This window comes from Vipera berus (assembly GCF_964194415.1).
Source record: "Vipera berus genome assembly, chromosome: 2".
Classification (NCBI taxonomy): domain Eukaryota; kingdom Metazoa; phylum Chordata; class Lepidosauria; order Squamata; family Viperidae; genus Vipera; species Vipera berus.
Genome location: NC_138203.1, coordinates 56,396,156 through 56,407,607, shown reverse-complemented (window position 1 = coordinate 56,407,607; position 11,452 = coordinate 56,396,156). Strand labels below are relative to the sequence as shown.

The window sequence follows — 11,452 nt, the reverse complement described above, 5'->3', positions numbered from 1 at the left end:
CAGAAGTTCGATCCTGACCAGCTCAAGGTTGACTCAGCCTTCTCTCCTTTCGAGATCAGTAAAATGAGAATCCAGATTGTTGGAGGCAATATGCTAACTCTGTATACCATTTAGAGAGGGCTGTAAAGCACTGTGAAATGGTATATAAGCAGTATATAAGCCTAAGTGATAGTGGTATTTAGTTTTACATAACCAATCAATCCATACTATTGTATTTCTTATATGCTATTTCTTGACTCACATATGTATTAGGTGTAATAAGTATAGGAATCCTATAATCCGAGGCATTAAATAATTTTTTAACTTTCAAAACAAGTTGGGACTATCAAATAACAACTTTCCTGTATACATGGAGTACCAGTCATGCTTTGGGGGTCTTTTCCTATGAAGAACATTACTAAACAACATGGCTGAAGAAACAAAAGAGGAAAGGAAAGTACCAGTCCCTGATTCCCAAGTATTTAGCAATGAATATCTTCTATTTCTCAAACAATAAAAACAGAAAACCAAAACCACCTGGAATAAAAGAATAACCACAATCTACAGTATAGTAGTATTTATTTATATACCGTATGTTTGGAATGCTGGTGGTAAAATAGTCTTGCTCCAAAAATGGACCACAATTTCACCATATAGAACTATATATAAAAAAAACGATACTGCCTTTGATTCCTGTTTTCCAGATAGCGGTGATTTCCTCATTTAAGATCTCTGAGTCAGGTTACAACCAGTCAGTCTTATTTTAAATAGAGCTGACAGTTCTAACTTATGATGTAAGGCTTGGAGTTTTATCTCTGTACTCTCACTTTAGAAATATTTACTAGCTATCTAAGAAGAGTGAAAATAAAGTTGCTGATTTACTAATGTTAAGCTGAAAACAGGGAACTAGGGGTGCTCAAGGGATCATAGTAAGCAGAGACTAAATTCATGGCATTATTAACAATTTTTTTTTTAATCCTACTAGCACTAAATAAGAAATGACAGTAAATTGGGAAGCTGCCAGGATGGTCACCTTTTAATAGTAGATGGATTTTATTGGAACCACAGTGTTTGAAAGAGAGGAATTCTGCATTTTAGACCAGCTTCTCTGAATTGTACCTATTCCAACTAATACAGTTTATTAAATGACACTAGCTCTCATAAACTATGGCTCATTTCATTAGGTTACCAAGAATATTTCCATACTTGAATGGATTAAATTAGAGTTTCTTCTCCTTTATCCATTCTGTTATCAAAGTTAGATAATAATCAAGACTTCTGATTATTTCTGTTTGGTGTTGGTTGGTTTGGAGCAATAAAGTTGGGTATCATAACATAATAATGACAGAAGTCACAGCAGAGGAAAGGTGTCTGCAATTCCAAGCCCGTATGTATGTATGTATGTATGTATGTATGTATGTATGTATGTATGTATGTATGTATTATTTGTTTGTTTGTTTATTTAGCATATGACATTGTTGCATTAGCTAGGAGACTACAATGCAAATGCAAAGTAATACTTTGACTGCCAATTTACTAGCTCTGTTGTGGTACATGCTTGCAGGCTTCCCAAGGTGTGCCACAGGAGCGTGAGATAGCTTCGCACCAGAAAGAAAGGTGAGCAGCTCTTCCTGTGGCATCATCCAAGGCCCTTTTCCTCCACCAAAGCAGCCTTGCATACGGGCATTGCAACTGGGAAGGTTCAGAGCTGGCAGGAATCTGACCACCTACACGGGGCACCAGCTCATCTCCTTACCAAAGTGGTACCTATTTATCTACTCACATAGAACATGCATTCACCATGCTAGGTGGGCAGAAGTGAGGTAGGTGATAGGAGTTCAACCTGCCACCCTGCTAGAACTCAAACTCTGGAGCAAAGACCATCTCATTAAGCCACTGAGCCACCATGCTTTCTTCCAAGCCTGTGAGGTAAGACAAGTTTTTAGGTCTCTTTTCTGAATGTTCCAATATAGATATGTTGATATCACTTCTGTGATTTACCATTACTACATCACAGTTTGAAGCCATTACAATCCATTCTTTGCCGGATCGAACATATAAATGTATCATTATCTGCAGAAGCTATTTATTCATACTATTGCCAAATACAGAGAATACAGAGGGCAAAGGACAACATGATAATGAGATATAGGCAGTAGCCATGAACTTACCCAGGTTGGGTAGATAGCACCTGGTCTGGTAGAAAGCAGCTGATCAGGTGGCATTTATTAATTAGTCACATAGATCTTTATTTAACAAACATTTTAAATTATTTATTACAGTTAATTCCAAATTACTTATATTTAATTTTTTCTTTCTTTCATTCATCTTATGAAACTTCTCCACTTTCAATCTCTTCCAGCTAGTTACCTCATGTAGGACCCTAGATACATTAAAGGGAATGTTACATTTTTATTGATTAGAGAGTGGATTGAATTAAAATTCAAGTTATCAAGATGTAAAAAATTTAACCATTACCTGATTTTGTTGACAGTAAGCTGTTCTTTTTACAAGATAGTTTTTTGGGAAACTATCAAGACATGTCATGTCATTGTTGTTTATATTTATTTATATTTATTTTGCTGTTATTGTCTATTCTTCTCTAATATATGCTAGTCATGCAGAATTAGTTTAGGTGTGAAACAGCAGGAAACCTGTTTATTATCTGTAGTCCTGACACAACGGTCATTAGGTCTATACATTCCTCCAGCACAATAGAAGAATTCATAAACATCTATGAACATTTATTTGAAAACTTCATAACAAATTTCTTTTGGCATTTAGAAGCAGGGAGCTGTGAAGGGCTATGTATATATCTGCTTCTGTATTATTGTGGGGTATAATATCAGAGGCTATAATTAGAGAAGACTGCTTCATGCATAATAATATAATACACTATTTCAAGTGAGGGTTGTTTAAATTAAATACTAATTATGACATAGCTAGATTGTTGCATTTAACCCTCTATCAATAAACCTACTCTTTTTCCATCAAGGGCTAAGGCAAATTTGAGAAATATTTTAGTTTCTGCAAAAGAAATCAGTCACAACTCACTGAGGTTGATTTTCTTCTGCAATATAATATAGCTCAGATAAATATCCGAAGATTTTTTTAGGGAACACATGACACAACTAATTACATTTATATTTTCCTGAATAAATGCTATAATTCCTTTCTAGAAAAAAACAACCATTCCTAATTAGTCTCACAGTATAGAATGGTTAAGATAGTTGACAGCATACACTGTATGTGTCCTTTGTGTGCATGCATATAATTGCTTCCAAAACAAGGACATTTATTTTTCCCAAACCATGTACATCATTTTTTTAGACAGAATAAATGCAAACTGCCGTTGCTGTTTTTTTCCTTGAATATTTCTTTGTATATTTATATCTCACATTATTTCAGATTCTTAATCATTTATAATTTTGTGTGATGTTTCAAGTGACTAATAGATTACAGGGGAAGAAAACTGTCTGAAATAGGATTATTACATTATGGACAACTGTAGCATTACCAAAATGATTTCCAAAGTGTCTATACTAATTTTGAACTAGATTTCCCTGAAGAAATTGATTAAATAAATAAAAGACTCCTAAAATAGGGGGGAAAGCAATACAGTGAAATATAAAACATACTAAATGTTTCAGTGTCAAAATGTAGTTTAGGATGAGAAACTTGTAATATTCCCAATTTCTCTGAAGTACAGTTCCCAGCATCCCTCAGAGTTGTCATATTGACTGGGATTGTTGGGAGTTATAGTTTAGAACATATACAGGTTCTTGTGCCTGTATAAGCTATCTAGTCAATGCAGAAGGTGTTAGCTTTTTTTTTAAGGTAATAATGGAAAGAAAAGAAAAGAAAATGGAGGCACCACAATCCAGGGAGCAGAAGGCAGGTGTCAAGCCCTGTGGGCTCGACATCGCGAGGGGTGTCCGGGGAAGGCTGCGCAAACTGCCTGCCCACACAGCCCTGTTGCTGAACCCACCTGGGAACAGCATTTCCAGCAGCCGGCTGAGCACCAGATGCCACGGGCAGCCGCGCAGGATCCGCAGCCATTTCCCCGACGAGCAGCTGCTCCGGGGCCTGCAGGCGCGTCTGCGTCGATGGGACTACCAAAAGGACCCGCAGGCATCCAGGAGGGCAGCCACCGGACCTTCTGTGTCTCCCCAGCTGCCTGTTCCTCGGCAGAGAGCTGGGATTAAGTTCGGATAACAGGCTGTCGTGGGGCCTGCAGGGGGGGTTGCCGAAGGGGCTATGGCGATTATGCACTGGGAGGTGGAGGGGAGCATGTTAGGAGGGCTGGGGGGCACAACAGGAAGGTTAGGGACATACACTTACCTGATGCTTGGCAGGAAGTCATTGTGGGAGCTTGGGTGCAGGGAGATGGAAGATGCGTGAGGAGACGGGAAGAGGGTGGGATTTATCCAGGGCCAGCCGGATGCTGGTTTGCATGGGAAAGGGTGGGGCTGATTACCCACACTGTATTAAAGACGCGTTGGGGCGACTAGCTCCCAATGCTGACTTTGTAGATACCTGGAGTTTTCGTGAGTAAAGAAACCCTCGTTGTTGACCGTACCACGTTTTGTCATCTGGTTCTTTCAGCGCAGACGGCTTTGACAGCAGGTAGTATATATGCAAAGTTCCCATCTCAACTAAATGGCCCTGAGTTGTATTGTAATAATCTGTTCACTGACTGGGAATTGGGAAAACTTTGAAATCTAGCACTTCTTTGTGTGCAGTCCTGAAAAAGCTCCCACTTAATCCTGTAATGTGTTTTGAACAAGAACTAAATTGAGAAGGAAGGAAGGAAGGAAGGAAGGAAGGAAGGAAGGAAGGAAGGAAGGAAGAGAATCTCTTTCATATGTATATATTTCTGAATCCAGGATATATGTATACTACCTCACTATTAAATTCTCTTGGATTATTGTTTGTTGAGGATCACAGAGTATATTTTGCTTCATGTTGGAACATATAAGAAAATGCTTTCATTTCCTTTACAGCTAATTTGACGCTTTCTGTTTAAGAAAATTTACCATCTCATATAATAGCCTTTGCCCAAAAACAAACAAACAAACAAACAAAAAAAGCTGGAGGAATTGCATTAGTCATGTACCAAGCCAGGATGAGGAAACCCTTTAGACCAGGGGTGTCAAACTCAATTTCATTGAGGGCCACATCAGCATTGCAGTTGCCCTCAGGGGGCCAGGTGGGAATGGCCTGGGTGGGCATGGCCTACTGGGTGGGCGTGGCTAGAGTGCGTATGGCCTACTGGGTGGGCATGGCCAGCTCTATATCGTTCACATCAAGGATGCCTATGGGGGCCTGGGCAGGATCTGAGGGTCTCTAGCAGAAGGAGGGTCTCTGGGCCAGGGCCAAGGCAGTGGGGGCCGTTCCCTCACTGTTTCCAGGATGGCTTCACAGGCCGCATGAAGCCACTTCGCGGGAGCCGGATCTGCCCCCCCCCCCCGGGCCTTGTGTTTGACATGTCTGCTTTAGATTGTATAATACTCCATAGGTGAAATGTGTTAATTGCATAGAATGTGTCCTAAATGGCATTAACATACTCTATTGTGCACTTAACACAGAGGAGAGAATTTAGAATTCATTGTGTTGCAAAGGAAAATCCCCACCTAGTTTGAGAAATTCTAAGAATGCAGTCATGCTTAAATGGGAAAAAAAGAATTATTTTCATTAATGAAATTTTACTTTTCAATTTACAAAGAATGGTCCTGGGTTACCTTGTGAAGGAAACTGTTTTACATGGGTTTGCTAGTACACTGAAATGGAGTACATGAATGAATCCTAATATCGCATTTAGTTGGGTAGGATTGTATAAGTTTATCTTACCAAGTGGATGTGACTCAGAACCATGCTTCTTGCTTACAATGACTATTTATTAGACATCATACAGTAATCCATCTGCTACATGCAGATTCTGGGATGGTCATTCTGTGTTTGTGCTAGAGATGTTAAACAGTTTGTTCTCAGTCACCCATCAGCAATTTTCTCCTCTTAGTGAGAGGGTTTAGAGTGAGTTCCAGCTGAATAAAACAATCAAATTGTAACCAGGTGCACTACTGTGAAGATATTGGAATGTGAGTGCCTATTTTTTTTAATTGAAAAGTTTTACAATACATTTTATCTTTAACAATCCCTTCCCCCTCCCTCCACCCAACCCTTCCTAACCCTCCCTAACCCTCCCCCCTTCCCCCCTCCCCCCTCCCCCCTCCCCGACTTCCCAGAGCTAAATACAAGGTATAAAAGTAAAAACAATCATAAACAACCATATGTTAACAACAATAAACTATTAAGTCTATCACACTCTAGCTCATATGAAATGACTACAAACAATACTAATATCATATAAAAAAAAACTTATACAAATGCTAAATGAAACTTTTTGGTCCCATATTTGTTCTGGATATAATCAATCCACTTTTTCCACTCCATAATATAACGTTGTTGCGAATGGTCTTTCAAATAGTCCGAAATCTTTGCCATTTCCGCCAGGTCAGAAACTTTTAGAGTCCATTCTTCTATAGTCAGCAGTTCCTCCTTCTTCCAATATTGACCTACTAAAAGTCTTGCTGCCGTAATTAAGTTCAGCATCAACTTGGTATCCACAACAGTAGTATCTGTAATTATGCCCAATAAGAACAACTGCGGACAAAACTTTATCCTTTGCTTAAATATCTTCTGCATATTCCACCAGATTTTAATCCAAAAAGTGCCTATTTTTGATGCTGGACTATGGATACCAGTTAGGAGTCTTGCTTATATACCAATCTTACTGCTGCCAAACAAATTCCTTCCTTGAACTTTTTGATTTGCCCTAGGGATTGGTAGTGGAACATCCATGTCTTTTGGTGTTGGGTGACTTCAATCTGCAGGCTTCTGAGGCTGATTTGGATAAGGATTGGGAGATTATGCCCACAGTAAGAAACATGGAATTATTTCAGGCTATCTGGCAGTGCCCAAACAGCTGTTGAAGGATGTGGAAATGGAAGGAATTTCCATGGTCAGATCATGCCCTGGTCAGGTTGCATATGATTGCCTCCCTGGGACCTCCACAGGGAAGTGAGACTGATTTTGATGCACTTTTACAGGCATCTAAGGGATCCAACTAGTTTTTAGAATTGCTTGGGGATTTCTATGAGTGGCTGGTACAAAGAAGCAAGCCAGGTACTGGATATTATGTCCTATTTATGTGAAGACTTGGTTTATTGAAGCCTTCTGGAGATGAAGGACCTGAAACAATGCCTCGGACATGTATGGAGGAAGTTTAGAATGGAATCTGATTGGAGTTTGGGCTAAGATGTGGCAATAAGACAGCCAAGCATGCTTCCCTTTCCTCCCTTAAAACATCAGACACCTGTCATACATTGGTTCTGAACAGAATGGTGAACTCTCTTCTGAGGGGGAATCCATCTTGCAATCCTTCAGCTGCTTCTGTGACCAGTCTGCATAGCATTTGGCTGATGTCACTCAGATCTGTTGTAGCTTTGTGTCTATGTGGACTGTCTATAACAGTGGTTGTTTTATTTTTATTTTTGTATTATCAGCCAGAAATATTTTTTTATTTTGGCAGCATTTCAATATAATAAGCAAACAAAGAAATAAAGAAAGTTTAGGCCTCAACTGCATGATTACATCTTGACTTATTTTAAACCTCCCTTGCAAACACCCTATGCCAGACATGTCAAACCCACGATGTCACGTGACATTGCGCGAAGTATTGGAGCTTTTTCTCCATTGATGGCAATGGAATGGGCCTGGTTTCCTGATGACGCATCCGGCCCGTGGACTGGCAGTTTGACACCCCTGCCATATGCTATAGAATTTCAATTATTTCATGCTACTGTTATATTGTATTTATTATGATGATCCTTACTAATTTATGAAGAACTTTGAATTTTGTCATGCATGGGATCTATCAAATAGTTTTAATGGCAGATGAGGATTCACTATGCCAATAAACTGGGTTTTTTTATTACAGTTTGAAGATTAATGATTTTGTGTGGTTATGATCTATTGAGTTATTTATAAGCTAAATTATTTTCTTCCTGTAACTATTGTATTATATATATTGTATAATTTCTTCTTTTTTTAAAAAAAAAATCTTTGCTCTTTTGTGCCTGTTTCTTTTCTCCTACATGTCAGCATTCTTTGAAAGGAGGCCTATAATTGTACTTTTATAAGAAGGCAGAGTTATCCTTTTGGTGGTGGCCTTTAGAGCATCCTGACAATGACTAAAATAAAGATCAAGGCTTGCCTGCCATTGCTTCTTTTAATTGTGCCTTGCCTTTTAATAGCCCTAAATCAGGCCTATTGAGAAAGATGTACCACAGACAAGCTACTCACATCTTAGACTTGAGGCACAAAATGAGATGAAAGAAGTGAGCCCGAGAACATTTGAGAAACAGAGAGAAGCTCTGTTTTCTCTGCAGACTCCCCCTTGTTCAATCATACAGAAACTATTGATTATATTTAAAAGTCCTTCCACCCCCTTCTCTCTGCCTGTATCAATGCCTATGACCTCATCTGTCTGAAGCAGTCTAAATTTCAAACAGATTCTTGAAGTACGGGAGGAAAGGTATTTTTAGAAAAATAACTTAGATCACTAAAGGTGAACACCTCACTCTTCCTAAAATTACAAACATGCCCACCTCTCCTTAAAAGAGAATTCTAGTTCTGTAGATTGGGGACACACCTAGAATGGTAGTAACTAATAGTTACCATCCAGCAGACGTATTCTAAATGTGATTAGAACTGCAGGTGAAATGAAAGAAATCCTTAAGACACAAATAAGTAATGTGGGCTTTGCCATGATGTGCACAGGATACGATTTTTGTACCACTGAAGTTTGCTGCAGATGCTACTGGACCCAAGCCAGTTAAGCACAAAAAGCCTGAACCAGCCAAGGAGTTTCTCATTACCTAAGTACATGAGGAATGTTAGATCTGCCTTCAGATCCAGCCTTTCTCATATAATATTAAAATGATGATTAACCTAATAATGCTGATTGGATTCATTAGGCGTTGTGAAATATCTTCAAAATAGAAGTGGTTTTGGATCATTTGCTATCTAGAAAGATTGTATCCCTGCTGAATAGGAGGGCTTCAGCTGCAGAGCTTTGTTGGTTTTGTAATATAATGTATATCTAAATACCTTTTTGGTTCATGTTCACAGCCGGTGTTGATCAGTCGCCTATGAAAAGGAAGTTTCAATTAGTGCTGATCCCAACCTTTTCTCAAGATAAGAGTTTTATGGCTGCTCCACCGATAGACGTCTTTGTTCAAACATTACTTAGGAGCCTGAAACAAAACAGCCAGAATGGTGAGTCATTTCTGTAAGAATTCTGCTTTGTTACAGAGGTCAGACTCAGCCAAAACCATAAGAATTAGCTAGCCAAATTGAATTAGTGGTTGAAACACATTAATTTATACTAGATAAATGTTATTGTGGCCCTGTGGGCAAGTACTTAGGTCATACGCTTTATGAACTATTTGCAACAAGAGGGCTTAACGGCCATAAATCAGCTTTGGCACATACCTTTGGAAAATATTTACAGCTTCTTGCTATCCCCTCATTGCCAGCCATCCCCATTTTGCACATGTTTTGCAATACTTAACACACACACACACACACACACACACACAGAGCAGATTAATAGCTTGTGTTGGTCCAGACAACGTCTAGTTGAGACATGGCTATCTATTATGCTTGTGGCCCTTTCCATAGGCAGCTGTGTATTTATCATTCCAGACAGTTCTCTGTGGGTACAGAGTTCTGGCTCAGCCCCAAGATTCAAAGCAATGCAGCTGTGCAGCAAATGGAAGCCCTGTTGTTTCAAACACACACATACAACCAAGCCCTGACAAGGCTGTTTCTCTTCTGGGTTGGAATTAAATCCACTTAAGGCTGGACTATTTCTAGAGGCAGGAGAAGAGAAATAAGTGGTTTCAGGCTGCAAATTGTGGCAGCAGAAGAGAGATGCCAGGAGAGAATTATGCACAAATGATAGTGTTTAAACTTGTTTTTATGTCTTTCAGGATGCTGTTGCCAAAAACCTGACAGGGCCTCATTGTGAGGGTTTTTCATTGTGAGGCCACTGACTGAATACACTGATTCAGTCCATAAATTAAGAAATAGTTACACAGTTCTTAGGCACAAACAGGTGCCAACACATTTTCAGGATCTAGCATCATGCCAAGAATGATGAAAACTGGCTACAAACAAGAATTAAATATCTGCATCGGGGCTTAAGCATAGGATTCTTGACTAGGGAGTTCTAGATAGCTCTTTTGTACTGTGGGTTTTGTATCCTCTTTTTGATAGAAATTTCAAGCCATTGGCTGCTGTAAAACCCATCTGGCTGAGATGCAGTCCTAACACTGGCATGTGGCAACTTCAGGCAAATCTCACCTGGGTTTACCTTTGCTGATCTTCCTCCTCATTTTGGATGGCTACAATTCACCCTTTTGAATGTCTGAAGGAAAACAAAGTGAATTTCATTAAATACCTCAAAACCTCAAAGTTCTACTGTATATAAAATACGTATTTTAGGTCCTGCACTTATTTAGGGGCTTTTGTTTCTTCAGAGCTCCTTATAGTTTTCCTTACCATACCTTCATTCTATTTTTGCTATGTCCTAGTTCTTGGGAACTATGAGATATTTTAAAAGGGTAGCTTTCCACCTGTTTGCCCTTGCTAACAAATAAATCCTTGGGTAGAGAAGGTCTCCTGAAAGAGGGTGAGCCATGAAATATTTTTCTGAGCGCCCATTTTTCATGAAAGCAGTTTCATAGTATGCAATGATGGTGTATAATTGCATAGTGGTGATCAGTGTCTAGTTCATTAAATATATGCAATGTTGATCACCTCTCCCCCAAATTGACAATTATTCTGAATTATACCCAGCATGATTATCTGTTGTATTAGAATGTATGTAAAGCTAATAAATTTAATACACCTTAACAAAAGAGTAAAGAGGGCTGAACATTGCGACCCTATATTGCCTTACAATACAACTAAATCAATCATGACCACAGAGAGCATTTGATATCTGCTGTCATAAAAACATTAATCTGCAATCTCGCTGTTCAGACAACATTCAGTCACATCATATCATGGCTTTTTAATAGTCCAGAATCAATTTATTGTTTATGGCTAGCTCAATCTGAAGACATTCAGTTCACAAATTAAGATGCACATGAAGATCATCTCAGATATGAGATCATGAAATGCTGAAAGATTGCAAGAAAATACACAGAATTATGGTTTTTTTTTTAAAAAATGGTTTGTTGCTTTAGTGTGAAGGGCTGGGGAAATAACCTGAGGAAGAGCAGGAAAGCCATAGTCAATAGTCGGGGGGTAAAGGAAATATCAGGCCAAAGTAGAAATGGAATTGAAGAAACCATATCATCATGATAAAGGCAGAGTGTGGGGAGATACATTCAAAGTTGCAAGG

At 39.0% G+C, this 11,452-nt stretch overlaps 1 long non-coding RNA gene across 1 annotated transcript; it reads left to right on the top strand.

The window, feature by feature from the left end:
• Nucleotides 1-1,549: 1,549 nt before the first annotated feature.
• On the top strand, nucleotides 1,550-10,180 carry LOC308661611. The gene is made up of 3 exons (XR_014024985.1): nucleotides 1,550-1,908; nucleotides 9,172-9,318; nucleotides 10,035-10,180. It is a non-coding gene; the product is annotated as an uncharacterized lncRNA (long non-coding RNA).
• The last annotated feature ends 1,272 nt before the right edge of the window (nucleotides 10,181-11,452 follow it).